Source organism: Dermacentor andersoni, chromosome 1 (genome assembly GCF_023375885.2).
Source record: "Dermacentor andersoni chromosome 1, qqDerAnde1_hic_scaffold, whole genome shotgun sequence".
NCBI lineage: Eukaryota > Metazoa > Arthropoda > Arachnida > Ixodida > Ixodidae > Dermacentor > Dermacentor andersoni.
Window position 1 is genome coordinate 7,972,559 of NC_092814.1, and position 14,990 is coordinate 7,987,548.

The window sequence follows — 14,990 nt, forward strand, 5'->3', positions numbered from 1 at the left end:
CTCCCGGTGACGACACCTCGTCTACTACTCCTGTGACCCCGACAACAACATACATTATGGTAAGTAATCCCCGCAATAGTGGCAAATTCTTTGGCCAAGATAATATCGATGTTGAGGACTGGCTCCAGCCTGTACGAGCGTCTTAGCCGAAACAACTGCTGGGACCCTACCACTATGCTGGCGAATGTCCTATTCTACTTGGACGGAACTCCTCGTGTCTGGTTCCGGACACACGAGGACGAGATCGAGATATCTAGCTGGGACGCTTTCAAGGAGAAGCTCAGCGACCTCTTTGGAAATCCCACCGGTCGGCAGCTGGCTGCTAGAAAAGAGCTTGCTACCTGAGTTCAGTCTTCGACTGAATTGTATGTCTTGTACATACAAGATGTGCTCGTTCTTTGCCGGAAAGTTGGCGACAAAATGGCTGAGGTTGAGAAAGTTGGCCACGTACGCAAAGGGATCGCGGACGATGCGTTCAACTTGTTGATATTCAACGTGGCCACCATCGACGCCATTGTCAAGGAATGCTGCCACGTCATTCCACAGTTCTCCCGGCTCCCGAACACGGCTGCGACGTCATCTCGTGTCAACCTTACCGCTTCACCACCCTTAAATGAGCACGTCACACGTATTGTTCACCGCGAGATCAAGGCTACAAAATCTGCACCGTTCCATCTACGCCCACTTGACCCCACCATTGACCAACCAGTCCCAGCGATCTCTCTCATTCAGGCAGTTGTGCGGCAAGAATTTGCCATCCTTGGTTTTCATGCTGCCTGCTCTATCTCCCGACCCGACGCCCGACTGGTGCCGACAGCGATCTGTATTCCCTCTGAGATACCGTATTTATTTGCATAATGATCGCACTTTCTTGTCAAAAAAAAAAAAAAAAATTGACGCAAATTCAGGGGTGCGATCATCACGCGGGTTAAATTTCCCATGAAAAGAAACATTTTCTTTTTTCATCTTGCATTTGCTGCGGAATGACATGCAGGTGGTTGCCGCTGTCAGTGCGGGACATCAAAACGAAAATGGCGGCTGGAGGAGCAAGCCGAATGCGCCAAACGCGATTATTTTTTTTCTCTCGTGAGTACATTACCCGCATTGAAACAGTTTCTTCCGTATCAGTGATGAATATTATTGTTAATATCGGCAAGTTTGTGACAATAACGTAGCCATGTCCACTTTAAGAGGACAAAAACAGAGATGGGCGCGCTTAGCTGCGGAAATTGCGGCACTTGTTTTCACTGCTATCCTAACATGGCATGTTTCCGCTAAGGGTGAGCGAATATCTCAGCTGCGTCACAAGCGTCCGTGTATGAATAGGGTACACTTCTAACGTATCAGTGTAAACGCAGCTACTATCGTTGCCGCTCGCGATTTGTTGCATGCACACAGGTGCAGACGAGAAGAATCGAAAGTTGCCCTTTATGTTGTTGTTGTTGACAAATACCATTGTGAAGCCTACAAATAATAAAGCCGAGGCAAAAGCTGGTTGCAGCTTCTTTTTTTTTTTTTCGTGGAAGTGCAGAAAGTGATGAAAGGAATGAAATGAGGCATCTGCTTAAGAATGTTGGGTGCGTGCAGACCGCTTGGTATGTCTTCAAGAGTCATTCGCGTAACATTCGACAGATGGTAAGCGCAATCATCATTAGCTAGACTTGGCACATGACATATCGCTGCGACAAGTGCAGGGTGCGATTATTACACGGCAAAGAAAAAAAAAATCGAATTTTGACGACAAAATTCAGGGGTGCGATCATCACACGAGTGCGATCATTATGCAAGTAAATACGGTACCGCAACCCAACTAAGTGGAGAACTCCGGACAACAAGCCAATTTGCTTCCGTTGCCTCCGCATTGGCCATGTCGCTCGCCAATGCCGCACCTTCTGGACGTCGCCGTATTCGAGCTCCTTTTCCCCGTCTCCTCGCCCATATGCCGACCCGCGCCGTTACTAGCCTCGCTGTATGCCTCCTACCTCAGGCGCATCCGTCGACCACAGTCGTCCTGCTCGCTCGCCGTCACCTCAGTGCCGTTGTTCCCCGTCGCCCCAACCACGCTGCTATTCGTCACCGACCAATTATGGACCCTCCCGGATGGAAAACTAGACCATGCAGCTCCTGGGGGTAGTGCTGCATTATCTTCATCGTGGCAAAATCCTCCATTGACGCTCTTAACGAAACAGAACTTATTTGATGTTCACGACGACGGTGTCCCTTTGACGGCATTAATAGATACTGGAGCCCAGGTGTCCAAATGAGTTGTTAGCTCCGTCGTCGACAGAGGAAGGTCCTCATGCCTGCTACTACACGAGCAGTACGCGTGGCCGACGGTAGCACTGTTGACGTCACTGGAATGTGTACTTCCCGTATAACTATCGCCGACCGCCACATTCCTGTTCTTTTTACAATGCTGACCAATTGTCCCCGTGACCTAATCCTCGGACTTGACTTTCTTACGGCGCATTGAGCTTTGGTCGACTATTCTGTCGGTACCCTTTGCCTCGAACTTCCTCTACTCGCGCATATTCGAGCCGAACTGCCGAACAACTATAGTACGACCGCCTTCGTCCGCCTGCCGCCCAAAGCCTTGACTTTTGTCGATTTGCTATTATCTTTTCCTGTGCCCGATGGTGATTCCGTCGCCACACCTGTTCCTGATGTTCTTTTAATGTGCAATATCACTGTGCCCCACTCCATCGTCACCGTCGCCAATAACCGGACATGCCTCCCCATCAATTTTGGCCTGACAAAGAAAGTTCTACGTACCCCAAGGCATATCGGTTGCAACGCTGCGTGCTATCGGAGATGACCACGTCACGACATTTTCCATAGACGTCTGCTCAGGTTCTTCACCATGTCCATAGGATGCTATTTGCCCTGACACAACATTTTGTCCCATGATTGCTGCAGACCTATTGCCTGAACAAGCAGGAGCTCTGTGTTGCCTTTTGGTTTCCTACCATGACATCTTTGACCTCGACAATCGCCAATTGGGCCAGACTTCAATTGTTAAGCATCACACAAATACTGGTGATGCCAGTCCTATTCATCGCCGGCCATATCGAGTTTATCCTTCAGAGCGTAAGGTTATTCAAGATGAAGTGAACAAGATGCTTGCAAAAGGTATTGTTGAGCCTTCGTCGAGCCCTTGCGCGTCGCCCGTGGTACTTGTTAAAAAGAAAGCTGGTACATGGAGTTTCTGCGTAGATTACCGTCATCTAAACCGCATAACCAAGAAAGACGTCTACCCCTTGCTTCGCATTGACGACACCCTCGATTGTCTCCACGGTGCTAACTACTTTTCATCAATAGATATACGGTCTGGTTATGGGCAGATTTCTGTGGATGAAAAAGACCAAGACCATGTTCGTCACTCCTGATGGTCTTTATCAATTCAAAGTTATGCCGTTCGGTCTATGCAATGCCCCAGCAACGTTCGAACGTATGATGGACTCTTTGCTTCAAGGGTTCAAACGGTCAACATGCCTCTGCTACCTAGACGACGTACTCGTATTCCACCTACATTTGAGACACACCTTGAGTGCTTATCAGCTGTTCAAGTCTTCCGCGTGGCTTGGCTGCAACTAAATTGATCGACATGTCATTTCGGTCATCGGCAGATTACTGTGCTGGGCCACCTCGTTAACGCTTTCGGTCTTCAACCAGACCCGGAGAAAATTCATGCTGTCACTTCTTTTCCTGTACTTCCGTCTGTCAAAGACGTCCGAAGTTTTGTAGGACTCTGCTCCTACTTCCGATGCTTCGTTAAAGACTTCGCAGCGGCTGCCCAACCGCTTACTGATCTTCTGAAGGATGTGCCGTTTATGTGGGGCCCCGCTTCAACTGTTGCATTTGTCTAGCTCACCAACATTCTCACCACGCCACCTATACTGGCCCACTTTGACCCGTCCTCTCCTACAGAGGTGCGTACCGATGCCAGTGGTCACGGTATCGGAGCCGTCTTAGCCCAGCGCCAACAGGGTCAAAATCGTGTTATCGCCTACGCTAGCCACCTCCTCACAGCAGCGGAGTGCAGCTATTTGATTACGGACTGTGAATGCCTGGCTCTCGTCTGGGTGGTTCCCAAATTCCGCCCATACTTGTATGGCACGCACTCCTCTGTAATCACGGATCACCACACACTCTGCTGGCTTTCCTCGCTCAAGGAACCTGCTGGCCGGCTTGGTCACTGGGCTCTGCGTCTGTAGGAATATTCCTATGCAGTAGTGTACAAGTCCGGCCAATTACATCAAGACGCAGACTGTTTATCACGCTATCCAATGGACGAACCACCCGCCGACCGTGACCCCGATGCCGACGCTTGCATTTTCTTTGTTTCTTAGCTGCTACACGTTACCAACAAGCAATGCCGCGATGCCACCTTGCGCGCCATCATTGATGGCTTGGGATCTTGCCTTCGGATTCGTCCCTTCACCTGATTGTTCTCAGGGATGGTGTATTATACCGCCACAATGTACGCCCGACGGTCCTGCCCTACTCCTCGTCATTCCTAAGCACCTCCGGTCAGCTGTTCTCCAAGAACTTCACGATTTACCAACAGCACGTCCCCTTGGTATCTCCCGCACCTACGACCGGATTCGCCGACACTTCTTTTGGCCAGGCCTTGCCCACTCCGTTCGGAAATACGTTGATGCGGGAGAAATGCCATCGCCGAAAAACACGATCGATGCTCCCTGCCGGGTGCCTTCAACTGCTCGACATTCCTTCGGAGTCGTTTTTTTGTGTTGGCTTGGACTTGGCTCTTTCCCTCTATCCATGTTTGGCAACAAGTGGGTCACTGTGGCGACAGATTATGCCACGTGCTACGCCATCACCAGAGCTTTTCCAAAGAGCTGCTCCACAGATGTCGCCGATTTTCTTTTACGCGACGTGATTCTGCAGCATGGCGCTCCACACCAACTGCTCACTGACTGTGGTGGGACATTTCTTTCTAAAGCCATCGCCGACATCCTGCAGTCCTACTCAACCAAGCACAAGCTGACTACGTCTTACCATCAACAGACTAATGGTCTCACGGAGCGTCTGAATTGTACCCCAAGAGACATGCTTGAAAAGTATGCCTCGTCCGACCATACTGATTGGGACCTTGTCCTACCCTATGTCACTATTGCATATAATTCTTCACGTCACGACCCTGCCGGTTATTGCCCATTCTTTCTGTTCGTCGACCGAGAACCCACATTGCCACTGGACGTATCCCTTCCATCCACCGCAGGAGAGACCAGCAAGTATGCACTTGACGCCATCACCAGGGCAGCCCAAGCACGCGAAATTGCCCGTGCTCTCCTCCTGACCTCGCAAAAGAAGCAACGGCATTTGTACGATCGTCAACGCAGAGGCGTTCACTTTTCGCCTGGATCTCTGGTACTCGCGTGGTCCCCGACTCGTCACGTTGGCCTGTCAGAAAAACTCCTGTCTCAGTACACAGGCCCATATCGAGTGCTGCGTGCCGTGACTCCAGTAATCACCCCCAGTCAGTACCAGTGCCTCATCTGCCCCGAATTCCACTGACGTTGTGCATGTCATACACCTCAAACCATATTACTCTCCTGTTATCACCGATATTTAGACGTACTGGGACGGTGCTTCAGCCGCCGGGGATAATGATACATGCATAATGCGTGTTCCTTGTGAACGATGCACGCGGGCGCCCTGACGAAGATGAAGAATGCTCTCTGGCTCTCGAGCTGTTGGCTGAACTGGCCAGCACTGCATTATCCTTTGCAAATATCTTTGTAAATAGTCTCCAGTTCTTAATACTTCGTTCGCGTAACAGTATCATCAGCAATCTCGAAGGTATAGTAACAGCAATGGAAGAACTCTATACTGACCTGTACAGTACCCAGAGGAGTCAGGATACCTCCATTTGAAGCATTAATGAACAGGATACAGAAACTCCTCCCATAACCAGCAATGAGATCACAAGGGCCTTGCAAGACATGAAACGGGGAAGAACGGCAGGAGAAGATGGAATAAGTCTATTTAATTAAAGATGGAGGATACATAATGCTTGGAAAACTGGTGGCTCTTTTGAAGTGTCCATCGACTGCAAGGATCCCAGAAAACTGGAAGAATGCATACATTATACTAATACACAAAAACGGAGACGTCAAAGAATTGAAAGATTATAGGCTCACTAGCTTACTCCCAGTATTACATAATATATTCACCAAGATATTTTGCAATAGAATAAAGGCAACACTGGACTTTAGCCAACCAAGGGAACAGGCTGGCTTCAGGAAGGATTACTCTACAATGGATCACATCCATGTCATTAATCAGGTAATTGTGAAATCAGCAGAGTACTATCAGCCTCTCTATATGGCTTTCATGGATTACGAAAAGGCATTTGATTCAGTAGAGTTACCAGCAGTCATAGAGGCAATACGTAATCGGGTACTACAGAATGTTTATGTAAATATTTTCGAAAATATCTTGAGAGATTCCACAGCTACCTTAATTCTACACAACAAAAGTAAGAAGATAACTATAAAGAAAGGGGTCAGACAAGGAGACAATCTCTCCAATGCTATTCATTTCATTTCCTCAAAGACCCCACGAGGGGGTATTACATAAGAGGTGGAATCAGCTGAAAAACATGAACAATGCCACATTTATATACAAAAAAGACGAGAAGAAAGGGGGTTAACCGAGGGGCCCGATTTTTATTAGTCATATAAGAAGCCAACAAACACTAACACCAAAGACAACATAGGGGAGATTACTTGTGCTCAATAAATGAAATGAAGAAACGATAAATTAATGGAAATGAAAGTGGACGAAAAGCAACTTGCCGCAGGTGAGGAATAATCCCACAACCTTCGCATTTCACGTGCGATGCTCTACCAATTGAGCTACCGCGGCGCCGTTTCCCCATCCACTTTCTTGGGTATTTATGTTTCCTAGTAGAACCCTGGGAGTGTTAGCCAGTGCCACCACTCACAGACCTTGGCGGCGGATGTGGAACATCCTTTCTGCCGCAGGTGTCACGAGAATGTGATCATTTTTGGGTGAAGGCAACCGGCCAATAAACCCACACATGCTACACTAAGGCATCGATGTTGCCGGATTCGAGCGGAACACCAGTGCTGACGTCACTACGCCGCGGTTTCCGGTCTCCGCTCGCATCGTCAGCATCAGCAGCGTTGCGCGGCGTTCACCGGGGGGCGGAGCGACAGCGCAATTTTAACCGGCGATGACGTCGCTCCTAAGTGAAAAATGCCGCCCAAAATTTTACCTGCATGCTTTATAAGGTTCCCGCATCCGTATGTGAGCGTCTTATTGAATTCGACAGACTCTTCAGCTTCCCTTTAAGGTCTTGGGGCTTGACGTCAAAACGAGGTTAAGAATATTTGTTCCACGGGTTGGTTGGTTTACTAACTAGGCGAGTGAGAAATCCAAAGTTAGATCTATGAATTCTTTGGAGTAGCGAGAGCTAGATGTGAGGTTCGACCAGTCAATATCCGGACAATTGAAGTTGCCCATAAAAAAATATATCAGCTTTTGAAAATTTGGCCCTAATGGCACTGAGGTTAGCGTGCAAATAAAAGATGAAGACATCAAAGTTTTCTGGAGGTCTGTAAACAACACCTACTAATGAATTAGCTGAAGATGACTTAATGCAGATCCAGATTATTTCTAAGCAGTGGGGCATAATGTGACTATGAACAAAGATGGCAATTTGCCGAGAAGAGCATGCGGCTGGTTTGGGCAGCCCTCTTGTGAACGCACCGTTGCTGCAACTTGCATATGCTTCTACATACACCTATGCTTCACTAATTCTGCCTAGTAGCATTTTGGTTGAGGTGCAGAGTAACCCCAAGAGTCCATGGAGCTTCTTAGTAATCGTCTCCTCACTATTAACATCATGACAGAAGAGGCAGGGCCTGTGGCAATGGTGACAACCCCAACCGTTGTCCTGGCGTATCCGAAAGATCCAGGAACGTCCTCCAGCACTGATAACATCAATGTGGAAGATTGGATTGCAATGTATGGGTGTGTGAGTACCCACAACAGATGGGATGCAACTGTAATGTTGGCCGACCTGATGTTCTACTTGCAAGGCACGGTGAGGGTGTGGTCTGACAAGCAGGAAGATAAGCTTACGGTCTGGGAAATGTGCAAAGAGAAGCTGAAGGACTTGTTTGGTCATGCAATTGAGTGGAAGAACGCTGCTAAGAAGGACCTAGCGACTCGTGCGCAAACGTCTACAGAATCATATGTCACATCCAGGACATGCTTGCTCGGTTCCAAAAGGCTGACAGTGACATGTGCGAGTCGGACAAAGTAGGGCATGTTTTGAAGGGTATCACTGACGATGCTTTCAATCTTCTAATGTGCAACTGTGCGACAGCCAGCAATATTATCAAGGAGGGCCAACGGTTTAAGCAGGCAATGAGCCGCTGCATTGCAATGTCGTTCACCCGCTTGCCGAACACAGCTGCAACTTTCTGATGCGAGGACAGCAGAATGCAGCAACCACCCACTTTAGAAGACTCGACATGAATTGTTTGGTGTGAAATTGAAGCAATGTGCCCTGCTACCCTTTATCCACGCATCAGTGATCCCAACAGCTTGTCTACGGTACCACTTGTTCAAGCAATAGTGTACAAAGAACTCCAAATGCCTCACAATCCCTCCACGTTGCCGATGGAGGAGGAGCCACCATGCTTGGAATGTGCACTGCTCGCGTCAGCATCGCAGGGCACCTTACCATTGTTTTGTTTGCAGTTTTGGAACAGTGCCGTAATGACATTATCCTAGGATTAGACTTCTTATCTCATTCCGCCCTCTTTGACTGCACGTCCGATGTGATTGAACTGCAACTACCCCAGAGCTGCGACATTCCACAAGAGACAACTGCGCTTAAGTTCCCTCAGTGACATCTGCCTGCCACTGCTAACCACCAAGTATGTTACTGCGACCTCATTTCCACCTGTTCCTGACGACGTCTATGTGGTGTGTGCAAGTGCTCACGTAATGCTTGAAAGGAATGTTGCTCTTCTGCACACTTTACTGTTGTCGACAACCGGATAACACTCCCTCTCTTCAATATTACCTACTTCGTGCAGATTATTCTAAGACGCATGTCGCTGGCCAATATCTCACCTATCGATGATTGTGAGATATCAGTATTAGACGCAGAAGTTCCATCACCACCCGCAGGAAATTTCAATTAGTCCAATCCTGCACCAGATGAACTAAGCAAGATGATTTCACCTGACCTTGTTCCGACGCAGGCTGCTGACATACGCCGTGCCATGTCTTGGAGGCTTATCGTGACATTTTAAGCATGAAATGCTTTCGGCTCCTGTTGTCGGCTACCTTTAAGTGACCTTGAGCCAAAAGCCAGAGCTGTTATCTGGGCACTTGAAGGAGAACATCCAGGCAACCAGTCAAAACTTAAGAAAATGCGATCTCTGGCCCCTAACATTTTGTACAGGACCGCATTACATACTAGCTACTGCCCAAACAAGTTACAAGAAATATTGGTTTCGAGTTCTTTCTAATGCTTGTTCACAGTATCACTCAAGCTGCAACTTCTAGTACGCTGAAGTGTTATCTGTCATTTCCAATAGCGACGTTCAAAAGGCAGATACAGGGAACCATATACTTCATTGTCCTCTTTTGGCACTGAGACAGGGTTGCTGTGCTCTTTTGAAGGCCAGCGGTGAGCAAGTGCTACGGAGTAGGTTTTGTGTCGCCTTGAGAGATGGCACCACACTGCGTGGCACCTCTTTCTGGTGCTTTTCTTCCAGCTGGGCAGTGTGCTCTGTCTCCCTGGTGTCTTTCGCTGCCTGTTGTGCTGCCTTCAGCCGGTTTTCCTGTTCTAGCTGGGCAGCATTCACATGGACCAGTGCACAGTATAGCGTGGTGCGGTGGGGTGTGCCGTTGCGAACATGCACTGCACCCATTTTAATATTGTGGCTAGTATCATCTCCAATCGATCTGCTTTGCCGGTTGCCATTTCATGCTTACATCTACTCTCGATTATTGGAGAGCCAGCAATTTTTTCATCTTAATGGCTGTCCCTTAGGCCAAATGTCACTGGTCATTCACCATATACGTACCGAAGACGTAAATCTCGTGCGCTGACATCCATACTGCATTTCACATGCTGAATGTTAAGTTATACAGCACGAGGAGAACAAAATTCTGACTAAAGGTATCCTTGAACATTCGTCTAGTTCGTGGGTGACCCCAGTTGTCCTTGTTAAGAAGGATGGCAACTGGTGCTTTTCCTTTGATTACCGACATCTCAATAAGAACATGAGCAAAGATGTTTACCCCCTGCCACATATTGATGATGCCTTGGATTACCTGGATGGAGAGAAGTACTTCTTATCCATAGACCTTCACTCTCAGTATTGGCAGATATCTGTAAATGACATGGACCTTGAAAAGACCGCTTTTGTAACACTGGGGGGGGGGGGCTTAATCAATTCAAGGTTGTGCCATTCGGCCTTTGTAATGCCCCGGCAACCTTAGAGCAAATGATGGACTCTCTACTTCGCAGCTATAAATGGTCCACTTGTCTAGTTAGACGATGTGACAGTTTTTTTGCCTACATTTGCGAGTCACCTTATGAGTCTGTCAGCCAGTCATTCTTGCTGTTTTCCGACGTGCTGGCCTTGAACTCGACCCGTCCAAGGGCCACTTTGGACGTCACCAGATTACTGTTCTCAGCAACTCTGTCAGTGCCACAGGAGTTCAGCCTGACCCTGGCAAGATTCGCGTCATACAAAACTTTCCCATACCCACAGTAGATGTGAGAAGCTCTGTTGGACTATACTCCTATTTCTGTTGCTTCATCAAGAACTTTGGCGACACTGCCCACCCGCTCACTGACCTACTCAAAAAAAGATGTTTCCTTTTCATGGCGCCCTTTACACAAGCACGCCGATTGTCTCTTCCGTCACCCGGTCGACAGTCCAGACCATGATGCCCACGACACCGATGTTTGCATCCTAGCCCTTTCAGAATTGCATGACATTTGCAACGAACAATGTTGTGATGACTTTTTACCTTTCTTCCTTGATCGTGTAGCTTCTGTGCATCCTGAACCCGCTGTCAGTGCATTCGTACTCCACGACAGCGCTCTGTACGGACGAAATTTTCGCCCCGACGGCCAGAACTGTTGCTCTTTCTACGCTGACATCTTCGGGTAGAAGTTCTTGAGCAGCTACATGATGAACCCACCACCGGCCACCTCAGTGTCTCCTGTACCTATGACCGTACAACGCCACTTTTACTGGCCCAGCCTGTATCGCTCTGTGCACAGCTATGTTGCTGCCTGTGCACTCTGTCAGCGCCGCGAACGATCTGGTATATTACCCACTGGACATCTACATCCCATCAATGCCCCCTCCAAATCGTTCTTTCACGTCGGTGTCGATCTCAGAGGCCCTTTTCTTACACCTAAAACGGGCAACAAGTGGGTCACTGTCGCAACTGACTACACGACGCGTTACATCATCAGGTGAACATTGCAGACAAGCTGCGCTACGGACATTGCAGATTTCCTTCCAGTATGAAGTCATACTGTGTCACGGCACACCGAGGCAGCTGCTCACTGATTGCAGTCGCACTTTCTTGTCGTGTGTTGAAGATCTCCGTTCCTGTTCTGCCGTGCACAAACTATCCACCGCGTATTACCTGGAGACCAATGAACTTAACGAGCAGCTCAACTGGATGTTGACGGAGATGCTATCCCTGTATGCTTCTCTGGACCACAATGACTGGGACGATACATTACCATACATAACCTTCGCATATCAGTCGTCCCGTCACGAGACCGCTGGTTTTTCTTTGTTTTACTTGCTGTTTGGCCGCCACCCAACTTTGCGCTTTGACGCACTCCTTCCAACCGCAACCAACATTCCAATTGAGTATGCCCGCGACATCTTCGTACGGGCTCACACAGCTCGCCAGATTGCCTGCTCACAGCTCACTGCCTCACAGGTTGCACAGAAGACGAGGTATGACAGTCACCACAGGGATGTTCATTTCTCCCCTGGATATCTCATTCTTCTATGGACACCATGTCGCCGCATCAAATTGTTCGAAAAACTTCTCCCGCGCTACATAGGGCCTTACAAGATCCTGCGCCAGCTCAGCAATGTAAACTACAAAGTATCCCCGCTGGACTATTGTTCATCATCTGTCCCTGTGCCCACTGATAATGTCCAGATATCTAGGCTGAAATCCTACTTCACTCTGACTTCACCCCCATAAACACTACCACCTGGCTTTCCCACCAGAGCATGATGTTATGGAGCAGTGAAGATAGAGTGACTATGAACAATGACAAAGATTTGGTGAGAGGAGCGTGCGGCTGGTTCAGGCAGCTATCTTGTGTACACAATGTTGCTACAACTTGTATATACTAGTAAATATACCTACACTTCACTAATTCTGCCCTGTGGCAATATACATCTCCTTAATCTTATTTTTCTTCCTCAAGACAATCCATTCATTTCTTGGCCAATCTCCTAAAGTGGGTAGGAGCCACATACATGATAGGAAACCCAAACAACCTAGTGCCGCTACCTATACAATGCTACATGGTGTGCGAACCGGTGTAATAATACGCAAATGCTTGCATAGCACACGCATCGACACTATGCAGTGCGCATCTCACATCACATGACGATGATTTATTGGCATCCCCTTTCAAATGTGGCAGTGACAAACAGTTCCCTAGCCTGCTTGATTTAATCAGGTGTGCCATACATGCATGAAATACATTTATGGCACTGGCCTATGACTTTTTTTCTTCCTCAAAACAATCCAACCATTTTTTGGCCAATCACCCATAGTGGGTAGGAGCGTGGCGATAGCTGCGACGGACACTGGACACCGGTGGCAGCGGCGGACAGCATCACCAACAAAAACGAATACTGGAATGAGCCCATAACAGGTTAGGCTGTAAAAAGCTTCTATAGTCGGACACAACTTTAGAAAAAAGGGCAGGCTCCGCCCGGATGACCGAAGCGCGACAGCTGATTGCCTCCGCGACTAAAATAGTCCCGCTCGAAAAATCATGCTCCTGAAATGCGTAATTCTCGGTATAAAAAAATACTTTTGTATTTTGATGACTGGTTTAGTAGAGCTCTCATGTGCTCTAGCACATGCCGGATGGCGACAGAAAAATAACCCTGTGCCTTCTACAACGCTGCCTGTCGTCTGCTCTTTAGCTTCATTGCAAGTGACAAAAGTAGAAGGAGCAGCTCTGCAAGGCTTTTGCGTTTGTTCACATGTACACGGCATATCTACTACTCGTTTTTCAAGCTTAAATTGAATCAGTTGCTATTGAAAAAGTACTTATATAAAACAATGCATTTATCACAACCATTACAAACCTGGGGAGAGAATACGGTCGAGGCAGGAAGGTACAAAAATGCTTCATTCATTGTTTTAGATGAATGCTCTTGGTTTTAAATAGCATAAAATTTATATTTCTTGGTTTTGTGTTTTCACAGTTTCACAGCACGCATTCTACAGCTTGTGCACGCAGTGAGCATTAGTGAACAGCGGTCAATCGACGGTGCTACACAACGCTCGGACACCATCGCTAGACGCTTGGCTATCTCACTGCTGACAATGATCGTTCACGCTAAGTTGACGGCGACAAATCTTTGCGTTGAAGGCTTCTTCTGCAAATATTTTCTGTTGAGACGCTCGTAGGTTTGTTTCATGCGTACACACTTTTCTGATTTCTCCTGAGAATGGTTTTGCTCCATCACTTCACCCCATCCGATGAAAAACGCAGCCACACAGTACACGAACACACCCGCCGCTAACAGTAGGCACCAGTCTTTGGAAAACTTTTCTCGTCGTAACTTCACTCGGGAGTGAAATAAAACAATATGGAACAAACAGGCAGGATGTGTGTTTGCAGCGGTCGCCGCGGGATCCTGTTTTCACGAAAAGCGTAGCGCAGCGCCAGCGATGCTCGCTGCAATGTTCCTTCGCCGGATCACGGCTCAGAATAAATGCACGCGGCACAAATGCCACATCGTAAGCTCGCAGTAATATTTGCGGCACGATAGACCATCATAAAGAGTTCTGGAATGCACTCTGACGAGGGGCTGAAGCACACAGCTGACGCGACCTCGCCCAGTTCGAAGCGCGGGCGGCCATCTTCTACGTCGGCGGAGTCACCGGCCGTCCGGCTGATGATGCTAGTCCAGAGTGCGCGCCCATTGGTGGATGCTCATGTGCTTCCACCTCGGAGGAGTAAACGCCCCCTTTTTTCTAAAGTTGTATCCGACTATAGTGAACATGTATTATGGTATTCCTGAAAGACAACAGACCTGCGTACTTAAATTTACATTTACGCCAAGTTTACTGGCTCGAGATTGTTCAGTGTACATGGCAATGATTACATGAGATTGAAAAGTGAGATTAAATGTATGGTGGTGTGTATGGAAGTGTTCATTTATGCCTTTGCTATAGTATATTGCCGCACAACCATCTAAAAAGTGTAGTACGGCCATTCATATCACACTTTAAAGCATCAGCATGGTGATCAATGTATGTACTTTTCTATATCCTTCTTCCTTAAGAGTAAGCAGGTGTTGCGCCACTCTCGGTGGCTGTTGCAAGCCTGATCCCTTCCTATTTTCCTCTCTGTCCATTGTACAGTCACCGGCTGATTTTTTGAACTCCAATAATTCGGACTTGATGGATATTCCAGACTTAATAAATGCACCATCAGTGTTCCAATAGAGCTAATGCATTTGCATGACTGATATTTCGGATAAATTTAGGCCCCAAAGTTATATTTTCCAGCCTAAATCGCTCGATCCGAGCCACGCTACCCGATCTTGGAGACCACCAAATTGGATATTCCGTTGACTTGGCTTCCAGTGACCCGCTTTATAGCCTCCAAGATTGGGAGGTGCATGCTATCAATAGAGCGTGCGTTATTCTCCAGTCTCGGAGGCCATGCCAGCAGGCTT

The 14,990-nt window shown here is 47.9% G+C and overlaps 1 protein-coding gene across 7 annotated transcripts in view; it reads right to left on the reverse strand.

The window, feature by feature from the left end:
- Unc-115a (actin binding LIM protein Uncoordinated 115a) overlaps positions 1 to 14,990 on the reverse strand; it is a 558,372-nt gene that overhangs the window by 55,601 nt on the left and 487,781 nt on the right. The window lies entirely within an intron of this gene.